Source organism: Cenococcum geophilum (assembly GCF_001692895.1).
Source record: "Cenococcum geophilum 1.58 unplaced genomic scaffold K441scaffold_58, whole genome shotgun sequence".
In the NCBI taxonomy this organism is placed as follows: domain Eukaryota; kingdom Fungi; phylum Ascomycota; class Dothideomycetes; order Gloniales; family Gloniaceae; genus Cenococcum; species Cenococcum geophilum.
The window spans coordinates 29,832-40,750 of NW_027137616.1; positions in this window are offsets into that span (position 1 = coordinate 29,832).

The following is a 10,919-nucleotide window of genomic DNA, read 5'->3' on the forward strand; positions in this document are numbered from 1 at the left end:
TTGTTTGCTAGTACTAAGATTTATCTTTTACTTCTTTAGTCCTCTAATTACTCCTTTAGATCTTTTAATGTTATAATTAAGGCTCCCTTAATGTAAGTTATAGCCTTCTTTATAATTAGGTGGTTTTAGATAACTTTTTCGTCCAATTATATATAGAAATCTTCCTACTTGTTATTATGCCTTTGCCTATACCACTTTTAGTATAGCTACTTAAGTATATACGGTCTATCCGTTAAGAAGTATCTTTTTATTACTGCGTCGTGATAACCTTTTATATATCGTTCCTTGAACCTAGTTAAAATCCCTAAATCCTCTTCTTGTTCTAGTTTGGTAAGCCACTTAGCTCTTAATATACCTACTTTTAGCCTATTAGTAATTCTTTATACTAGCGCTCTGTCCTTTATACGTCCTAATATACTAAATCTCTTATTTAGTTTCTGTTCTTACTATAAGGTAATTCTTACTCTAAATTCCTCTATAGTTTCTTTTCTTTCTTATCTTATAAGTGGATCTTTAAAGTCCTTATACTTCTTAATCTTTAGGCTAAACACTGCGTTCTCCTAGTAAGTCCTCTAGGTCTATATATTTATCTCCTAATTTAACTACTGTTTATATTATAGATTCTCTAATCTATAAAGAAGCCCCTTACCTCTTACCTATAGGTGTCCTTATTTATACTCCAAATTCTTAGCCCCTTAGATTATTTAATCCTAAGCTTGCTTCTAACTTAAGCTTAGCTCCCGCCTTAGTCTAACTAGGCGTCTATAGTATTCTTATCTTATCTTAAAAGTCTTAAATCTTACTTATCTTATCTTAAGAATCTTATACTATAGGAAACTCTTATCTTGAGCTTATTTATATGTTCTTAAACTAAGCTACTGCCCTACTCTATTAGTTTTCGTCCGTTATAGGTCCTTAGGTATACCTTATCTCGTCTTAAGAATCTTAGTTATCTTTTATCTTATCTTAAGAATCTTAAGCCTATGGCCTTTTACCTTTATTAAGTAGTAAGCTAGCACTAGCAGTTGTCTGCTTACTTAATTATCTTTAGATATTACTCCTTTCGTCTTATAAAGCAATGGATGCTGTATCTAATAGTGTTATAATACCCGTTACTAAACCTTGCTCTATAGCGGTTTTAGTTTCTACTTCTATTGCGTTATTAAGGTTTAGATTCCCCTAGTTAGTTCCTTTACTATCCTCGTTACTATTAATTAATAAGTACTCTAACTCTATTGTTATTATTGCTGATCTCTATTTATATATTGCTATAATATCTTAATCTAGCTTATAGAGTCGATTTTATTCTTTATCTAACTCTTAAGTCCCTTTAAGTCCTCTTAACTCTAGTTCTTATAGCTAATAGCTTGCGCCGTACTTAGCGTCTTTATAAATTCGGCATACGTTGTTATAATAAAACGCGAAACTTCTAATTAAATACTCTTTTGTTCCTTATAGTACACTATTATCCCTCTATACGTATATGTCTTCTACTATTAATCTGGTTCCCTTTATTATATAGTAACTCTAACTATCTTTACAATCCCTTGCGAAATAACTTTGTTTTCCGTAATTTATATAAGCTCTATCTTTAAACCACTAACTCTGTTATAGAGTCCGCCTAAACATCTTCTACTAATAAGATCCCTAGTTTGGCCTATACTCCTTAGTCCTATAATTACTAGATCCTTAACCCCTAGGTTTTTATAGTTTCTTACTCTATCTCTTATAGGCTTCTTTAGTACCACTTAGGTCCATTAGTTTTACGCTATACTATAGTTTCTAACTTAGCTTTTATTATTGCGTACTTTGCGCCTTATATAACTATAGAACTCTATCCTAACCTTTCTTAGCCTATTCCCTTTAGAAGATCCTATTATTAATCTTAATTACTTAATCTATTAATTCCCTTAGGGTGTCCGTATCTTCTATTAGAATAATTATATTCTAGACTTTAGCCTTAAGTCCTTATTTATACTATGCTATAAGCGCCCTATTATTCTACTTAACTTATATAGCTAGCGTTTAAAACTACGTTATATACTTAATTGCTAAGGTTTATTACATAATGTTTTAGAGTTTTTTTTCCGCTATAGTTGTTGCCTCTAAGTCTCCAAATATCTGTGTAAGTTGCTCTATAAACCTATTCTAGCTTAAGAATATAAACCGTACTTCTTAGTTTGTTATTATTATTCTATTTACTTATATCTCTATAAGGTAAGGCTTAAACTATTTAAGTACTCTTCCTAATAAGAACAATCCTGCATACGCTATTTAATCCATAGGTGTTGCCAGCTTTACTCCCTCTTGCGTAACCTTAAAATATATTTGCGTAAGAAATCCTTTAAGCTTTAACCTCTCTCCTAAGAATCTTTTAATTAAAGGTAACTTAACCTTTGCTGCCCCTATCCTATTAATCCTTTATTTAAGTGCCGTATTATCCCCTATTAACTAGTTAACTATCTCTTATAGTTGTCTAACCGTTACGGGTTACTGTAAGTTAGTATCTGCTATACTAGTGTTACCTCCTAACCTTAAAGTAGTTGCCGCCATTAATGGCGTTATAGTGGCTGCTTTTAGTGGTATATTATTTAACTTATTAAACTATAACCGTGGTAGTGATTATATAACGGAACCTTGTAGTAGGTACTATAATAGGCTTGTTAATGGGCTAGGTATATAGGTATTAAATAAAGTTAATAACGTAATAATAACTGGTGGAGTAGTTGCCTAATAGATTAACTCTAATTGTATTCTGAGAATTACTATAAGGAAGAAACTATCTAGGTAGGGACTAAGGGTCCTTAAATACACAACCGTACTCCTAAGAAAGTCGTTACTCTGTCTACTCTGTCTGCTCTGTTCGCTCTATTATAGATCTTATAGATTATACAGATCACACAGATCATATCACGTGACCTTGCTTACCATTCCTCGTCACATGGTTCTATGGGTTCCATCTTAGACCGTGCCTGTATTAACCAACTAACTTCTTCCGACTCTTCTCTAAGTAGTCGTAATATCGTACTTAAAGCGTCCGTAACAGTAAAGAGGATTTGGGAATCCCTACTAGGTTTAAAGAACGGCATATAAAAGGCTGTTATAATATAGTAATAAGAAAATACTTCCTTATGGACAAGCCGTATACACTCTAGTAGCTATACTAAAAGTAGTATAGGTAAAGGCATAATAATAAGTAAGACGATTTCTATATATAATTAGATAAAAAAGTTATTTAAAACTACCCTATTATAGAAAAGGCTATAAGTTATATTAAAGGAGCCTTAATTATAATATTAAAGGATTTAGAGGAATAATTAGAGAATTAGAGAAGTAAGAGATGAATCTTAGTACCTATAAATAAAGTTATAACGTTTAAATTAGTGCGATAAAGGTTTAAGCTTAAAGATAAAGATAAGTTAAGAGTTAACCTAAAGCACCTAGCACACTATACGTTATTATAGATTGTATGCGTAGATAATATATACGAGATATACAAGAATCCAAAGGAAAAGAATTAGAAATACTTAGTAAGGATATATTAGGTGCTAAATAAGCGATAGTATAAAAATGCTAAGTATATACACAAATAGCATCTAGTAGAAGTTTAGGAGTTAGGAGACTTAATACTTTAACTAGGAAGATTCCTTACGGAAGAATACCTAGATAAATAATAGTGGTGGGAATGCCTAAAGAATATATATCTATAGTATATTAAGGACAAAAATCAAACTAAGCATTAGCTAAAGAGCAAGCTAAGTGCAATAGAATTAAGCAGCTAATAGTTAGGAAAAGTAGAGGCCTATAGGACTAAAGGGAGCTAGTAGTAGAGCCTTAGACCCTTAAAGGAATTTAAGGAAAATACCTAAATTTACAAATTAATTAGTAAGATTAGTAGTTTAAAGTATTAATAAATAGTAGAGCAATGTAGAACTATATCTTACTTGCAGCAGTTAAAAAAAAATAGGATTACCTTATAGATAGAAGGAACAACCTTACCTATTAGTTACGATTTTAGGAGATCTAATAACCTATAGAGGAGGGATTATTAACCTTAAAATAGGACCTATTTAGATAACTATTAAAGGAAGATAAATTAAGATATCTTTTAATATTCTACTATTAGGATAAGATAAGGCAGTATTAGGTATGCCTTAGTTATAGAAATACAATCTAAAGATTAATTAGATTATAGGTTAGGTTAATATTAAAAATGCTTAATAACGTAAGATATAATAACAGACTAAGTTAGTATAATACTAAGTTGGAGTAATATATAAAGAGACTAAGCGAGGCTTAAGTTATATACCAAAAAGATACCATAAGTATGGTAAAAAGCTATAGTTACTAGAAAGTAAAAAGCTAGTAGATTATATAGTATAGGACTATAAGATAGAGTTAGAACTAGAAATAAGTCTAAGGTTCTTTCTAATCTATAAGCTTACTTAAGAGGAGTTAGGAGCACTTAAAGAGTTTATCTAAAAAAAAACTTATAAAAGGGATATATTAGACTATTATAGTTATTAGCAGGTTATCTAGTACTATTTATACTAAAGAAGAATAGAAAACTTAGACTATATATTAACTATAAATAGTTAAATAGCATCACCCAAAAGGATAGGTATTCTTTACCCTTAATTAGCAAAATCTAGGATTAGATAGGTAACGCGTAAATATTTATAAAGATAGATCTAAGATAGGCGTACCATTAGATTAGAATTAAGGAAGGCGATAAATAAAAGGCAGCTTTTAGATTAAGAGAAGGACTATATAAACTATTAGTTATGCAATTTAGATTAATAAATGCACTAGCAACGTTTTAGAAACGAATTAATAGCATATTAGGAGAATACCTTAATAAGTTTATTATAGTATACTTTAACGATATTATTATCTACTTAATAACTAAGGAAGAATACGGGGAATATGTTAAATAGGTCTTAAAGAGACTATAAAAAGAACAGATACTAGTAGTAATTAAAAAATGCAAATTCTTTATAAGAAAGACTAATTTTATAGGATTTATTATTAAATTAGGCCATATTAGTATAGACTTAAAGAAGATTAAAGCTATAGTGAGTTGGTAAGAACTAGAGAACGTAACGCAGTTAAGGTTATTTTTAGGGTTTTGCAATTACTATAGAAGGTTTATAGTATAGTGGTTAAAGAATATTAAACCGTTTACTAGGCTTATAAAGAAAGAGGAACTATAGGTATAAGAAAATAAGTAGAAGAAGCTATTTAAAGAACTTAAGAAGTTGTTTACCTAAGAGCTAATCCTTAAGATCTATTAACTAAAATTAGACACGGTTATAGAAACGGATGCATTAGACTTTATACTAGGAGTATATTTACTATAGAAATATAGGAAAGTATAGCATTTAGTAGCATATTATAGTTGAAAGATAATACCGCTAGAGTTAAACTATAACGTCTATAATAAGGAATTATTAGGTATAGTTACGGCACTTAAGGAATAAAGAGCATTCTTATAAGGCGTAAAAAAAATTATTTATAGTTAAGATAGATTATAAAAACTTAACGGGGTTCCTAATAACAAAAGAACTTAATTAAAGATAAGTTAGATGGGTAGAGATGCTTATAAAATACTATTTTAAGATTTAGTATACTAAAGGAACTAAGAATATAAGGGTAGATATATTAAGCAGAAAGGCTAAACTATAGAATAATGAAAAATTATTAGGAGCAATACTACGCAGAGATAAGGATGGATTAATTAGATATAATCACCCTAAGATAGTAATAACTTAAGAAAATGACGAACTAAAAAGAGTCTACGAGATACCTAAGAGCTTTTAGGTATAAAGGATTCTAAAAGTATAGCTAAAAGATCTACAGATAGATATATACGAGAATTAAGAAGTAAAGTATATCCTAAAAAGTATAGCAGAGTATTTTATAGAAGATTTCTATAAGGGAATAACTTAGGGATATAATAGAGCGATAGTGTTCGTACTAACTTAATAGCACGAGTAAGTCGTATCCACGGGCACGAAATACATATAGTATTGTATGCTTGTTTAGATGGTGACTGTCGATTATATAAAGCAGACTACGTAGTCTATATACTGATGCACCTCCCCCTTAATTAGTTAGTGCTTTATAAGTGCACCAGACACGTAAGTAAGTGGTTAGTGCACTGAACGCGTAAACGCGTACCTGGTGTACTAAACGCGTAAGCACGCGTTTAGTACAACAGGTGCTGTAATTATATACTAGCAGTACTTAAAAAATGAAACCACCTATATATAGCCTCCGTAATTGCTTTAATAAAACTATAGAACACAAAGGAAAATATATAGGAAATCTCCCTAAGGTGCCGTCTAGGCTGCCTTCCAAACGGTGCCCCAAGCTAGCTGTAAGTTCTGCTTACGGTCCGTAAAATAAACCGTACGGCCTTTTAACGGGCAGTAGACGAGCCATAAGTCAGATTTTAAGGGCCGCTAAGGCGCTAGTGCTAAGCGAACTAATGGCGATTTTCTATCCCGGGGATGGAAAATTGTAATTGGTTAATTTAATTACCCTACAAAATTCGGCAGGTTACGTAAGTCTATTAAGTTCCACCATAGCTTTTTACCGTTTTCCACCTGTACCGTATAACAAGCCGTACGGCCTTCTAACGGGCCGTAGACATACCGTAGGTGCTCCGTTAGTCCCATTCTACCCATTCTATGACTTTTAGGTTGAGCTTATTTGTGTTAATTAGGGTTTTAAGGGCTTAACACGGCTTTGCCTTAGTTATGGCGTCCGCTAAATTATCTCCGCTGCTGATCCATTTAACCTTTATAATCTCATGTTATTTATAGGCCTAATATAAGCACATTAGGTTAACTATAAGCCTCTTCTCTTATGTCGTACCTAGTTTAACTAGGTAGTTATAAAGGGACTTTAAATCGGTGTATAAAACTAGGGGTAACTACTTTAGTTATAGAATCTTCTGGACCGTTGATTTAATTATAGCTACTATATTAAATCTATAAGCTAGTGTATATAGTTTAGAAGCTAGTATACTATGGGTTACTTATTTGCACTTAATTAAAGACTAATATAGTATATTTACGTCCTAATTGCAGTCCGTAAGTACAATTATAAAACCAATTTATAATAATAGGTCTTTGTTATTAGTAAAGGAGGCGTCCATAAATACTAGTAGGCTAAGGGAATTTAGGTCTAGTGGTATAAAAGTAAGTCCCCTTACTGCATTATTAATTTGCTACTAAATACGCTTATTAAGCTGCTTAATATTTTCTTCTTATAGATCTACTACCTGGGCCGTAAAGGATAAGTTATAGGCAGATTTGGGTTAGCAGACTGTGGCAATATAGGCGCCTCTTATACGCTATATAGCGTATTAATCCTTTATATTTATGGTCTTATGGGTTTCTCTACAGGAACTAGTAAGGTCTATAGGCTTTGCTATAACAAGCTTTAGGTTTTAAGCTTGACGTTCCTAAGTTAGCTTAATTAAGTTGCCCTTTTATATAATTAGGCCTCTATTAAACTTAATCGGATTCTACTTAGTTAACTGCTTTTATAACTTTGCTAAGAACTTAGCCTTTTATAGTTTAGTTTCTTTAGCGTCTATAAAGGTCTAGTCTGCTAGGAATAGGGTATTATCTGTTTAAAGTCTAATAATACTAAGGCCGTTTAATGGGCTGTATAGGAGGTAGGGGTTGTAGGTTAACTGTTCTATTTTAAGCTTACTAATGTGATGCTAGTAGTACGTCTTAAACTAGTAGTTCCTAGCTTCTAGTACTTCGTAAAGAGGTTTTATAACCCGTAAAATTGTTCCTGGTTATAGGTTAAGCTTATAGGGTAATTGTATAAAGATGTCCCTACTTAGGTAGGTATTAGACTGTATATAGGCTTATAAGATATCCCGTAAGTATAGGGCTACGGGTTTAGTTTACTATAGTCCTGGCGTAAGTGTAAGTATAATTCGTTAGCTAACTTATTAAATTGTAGGCGATTACGTAAGGACTAAGTCCTTTCCCTTATTATTATAAGCTTGTATAATAAGCCTTGATTTCTTAAAGGCTTTGTTAGTACTAGGGTGCTTAATCTTATTAACGAAGCGTGAGTTAAATATACGGACGCCTTATAGGACGTCTTTCTCTATTATAACTATAAAGACACCCTTTTTAAGTAGTCCGTTAATCTCTTTATGTTATAAGTCTGTAAACGGGGTTTCCTATATTAGAACTAATATATTTATAGGCGGAGATTGCCTTGCGGATATTCCTACGGAGGTTAGGTAATTTTCTATTATAGTGTTTTTAGTTATAGGGTACTTTTAGGGGCGTCTTTAACCATACTTTATAGTAGGTTTAGTAGGTTTAGTGGGTTTCTAGGGGACTTCTAGGGTAGGTAAGGGTGCTTTTAGTTTATTTAATTTGGCGGGTGCTTTTGGTTTGTCTAGTTTAATAGGTGCTTTTAGTTTATCTAGTTTAACGTTATAGGTGTTTTTGGGCCGAAAGTAGGGTTTTATGGACGTGCTTCTGAAGCTAGTTGGCCTACTAGGAAGCTATATATAGCATGTCTTGTTTTCTACAGCTAATAGATAATAAGGTCTATTCCAACTGCCGCTTTTACGCTATATAAGGACTTTAGAGTTAAGTGGGAGGTTATATACTAGGGTTGTGTTAGGTCCGTTACGGTAGTATAGGGCGTTATTAATAGCTTACTTAGCCCATAGCTTAACTATTTTAGTTATTACCTTCCGTATTATAGCTGCTTGTTCCGTAATAGATAGGGTAAAAAAGCCTAGGTTGCTTATCCTTAGGTAGGCTCCGTAAACTAAAAGGGTGGGTACTAGTCCGTTAGAGCTAGCGGTGTTATTAATAGCTTTTACGGCTATCTATAAAGCTAGTTCCTTTTAGATGTCCTTATACTCGTCTGTAATGATCTAGTAAGCTCTCTATAAGGCTAAGTAAGCTCGCTTAATAAGCCTAATAGACTAGTGCGCCTTAACTGGAATAGCTTTTGTTGATATAGCTATAGCTATAGTATACTGCTGGAATTCCTTACTAATAAAGTTCTTACCGGCGTTATAGGTGATATACTGCGGAGGTCTGATGTATGTGTTAATCTAGTAGGTCCGTAAAATATCCTAAGTATATTTTATAGATATATTTTGCAATTAACGGGCGGCTTAATAGTAGGTTGCCTTGTTAATTATATATAATACTAGACTGCCGTTAATATATATAATGTCTACGTATACTAAGTGGTTAAAGTTAAGGTCCTTATAAAGGGTGAACTTAAATTAGCCTAGGGAACGTCCGTATTTCTAGCAGAAGGAGCAGTATTTAGTTAGGTGGTTAATTGCCTTCCTATTAACGTTATTATGTCTAAAGCGTTTAAGGACTCTATATAGCTTTTCGGCTAATAGGTAGCCGAAACGGCGGTATAGGCGGTAGATCTCCGTACTGGTAAGGTAGTACGGGTTATAGTTAAAATATTCCTAAATGTAGGTCTATAAAGTCTCTCCCTATATAAGGAACGGGTGTCTAAATTATTATATAATTGGTAGGGTAATATACTTACTTCCTAGGGCAGTTGCGGGGCTAATTAGGGTGTCCGTAATATTATTATAGTACACCTATAACCTGTCTATGTCTATAAGATAGAGTAGGAAGGGGGTGTCCGCTTTTACTATATGGAAGTTAACTAGGCTAATTAGAGTCTTAACTTTAACTAATCTAATTAATATAGTTAAGCCGATGCCGAATTAGACGTTTATAGCCCTAGTTTATATAATATTAATGTCCGTATTGTTATTTGTGGTGGTCCTATATATAAGGTATTGTCTATAGCCTGTAGTAGACTTCTTAGAGGTACCTATATTGATTATAACACCGTAGAATTCCTTGGGGGTATAGTGTTTTATAGTAATATATACAAATAGGTCCTGCTTATAATCTATAATATCTATAACGGGGGTACTTATAGAATAGTTTTTGGGCGTAACTAAGTGTATAAAGGAACGGTCGGCTAATATAGTCATAATATTAAAGGCTTAGCTGTCCGTAAAAGGTTTAAAAGTAGTTAGAAATATCTCTAAGGTCTCTTATTCTTAAGTATTTAAGTTAAAGTTAATTATAAGGGCTTCTATTGACTTATTAGGGGGCTCTTCTACTTCCTTTTCTTTGTATTCTAAAATAAACTAGTTAATACGGCTATTAAGTCTCTTCCTAGACTTATTATGTTCTTCCTAGGTATGCCTTATAAACTAATATCCTTCTTTACCGCATATAAAGCACTTCTGGCTAGTTTGTCTATAGGGGTATATTTTTATATAGGGGTTGCTATAGGGGTTACGGGTAGGACTTGGTCGGTACAGATGCTACTAGCAGTAGCAGCGGTCCGTAAAGTAGACGTCTAAGTCTATTTATAGATATTAAATATCCGTAATAAAGGCTTAAGTGCTGCCTAGTGGGTTTAAGACTTTATACGTTATAATAGAGGAGTGTAGGTTATTAATAAGGCCAGCTAAGGTATCTATAAGCTTATAGTAGGCGTACTTATAGGGCTCTACTTCCTAGTAGGCTATAATAAGTTTATTATATAGGAAGTTGTCTATTTAAAGCTTAGTGTTAAGGCCGTGCTATAGGTGCCGAAGGTCTTTAATAAGAATTTGTAGGTACTCTATAGTTGATTTTTTAGTGTTCTTGTTAATTACAGTCCGTAGCTTAGTTGCATTCTATTAGGTAAGAATATTACGCTTATATTCCGGTCCTTTAAAGTAGTTGCGCGTAGCTTTATATAGCTTATTAAAGGGAACACTAAGGGGGTTGCTCTTAAGGTTAGTATAGTAGTGGTTAAGTGCTAGGCCGCGTAGTATAGTGGAGTAGGCTTGGCTAAATTCCTGTTTAGGAATATCAGCCTTCTAATAGAGG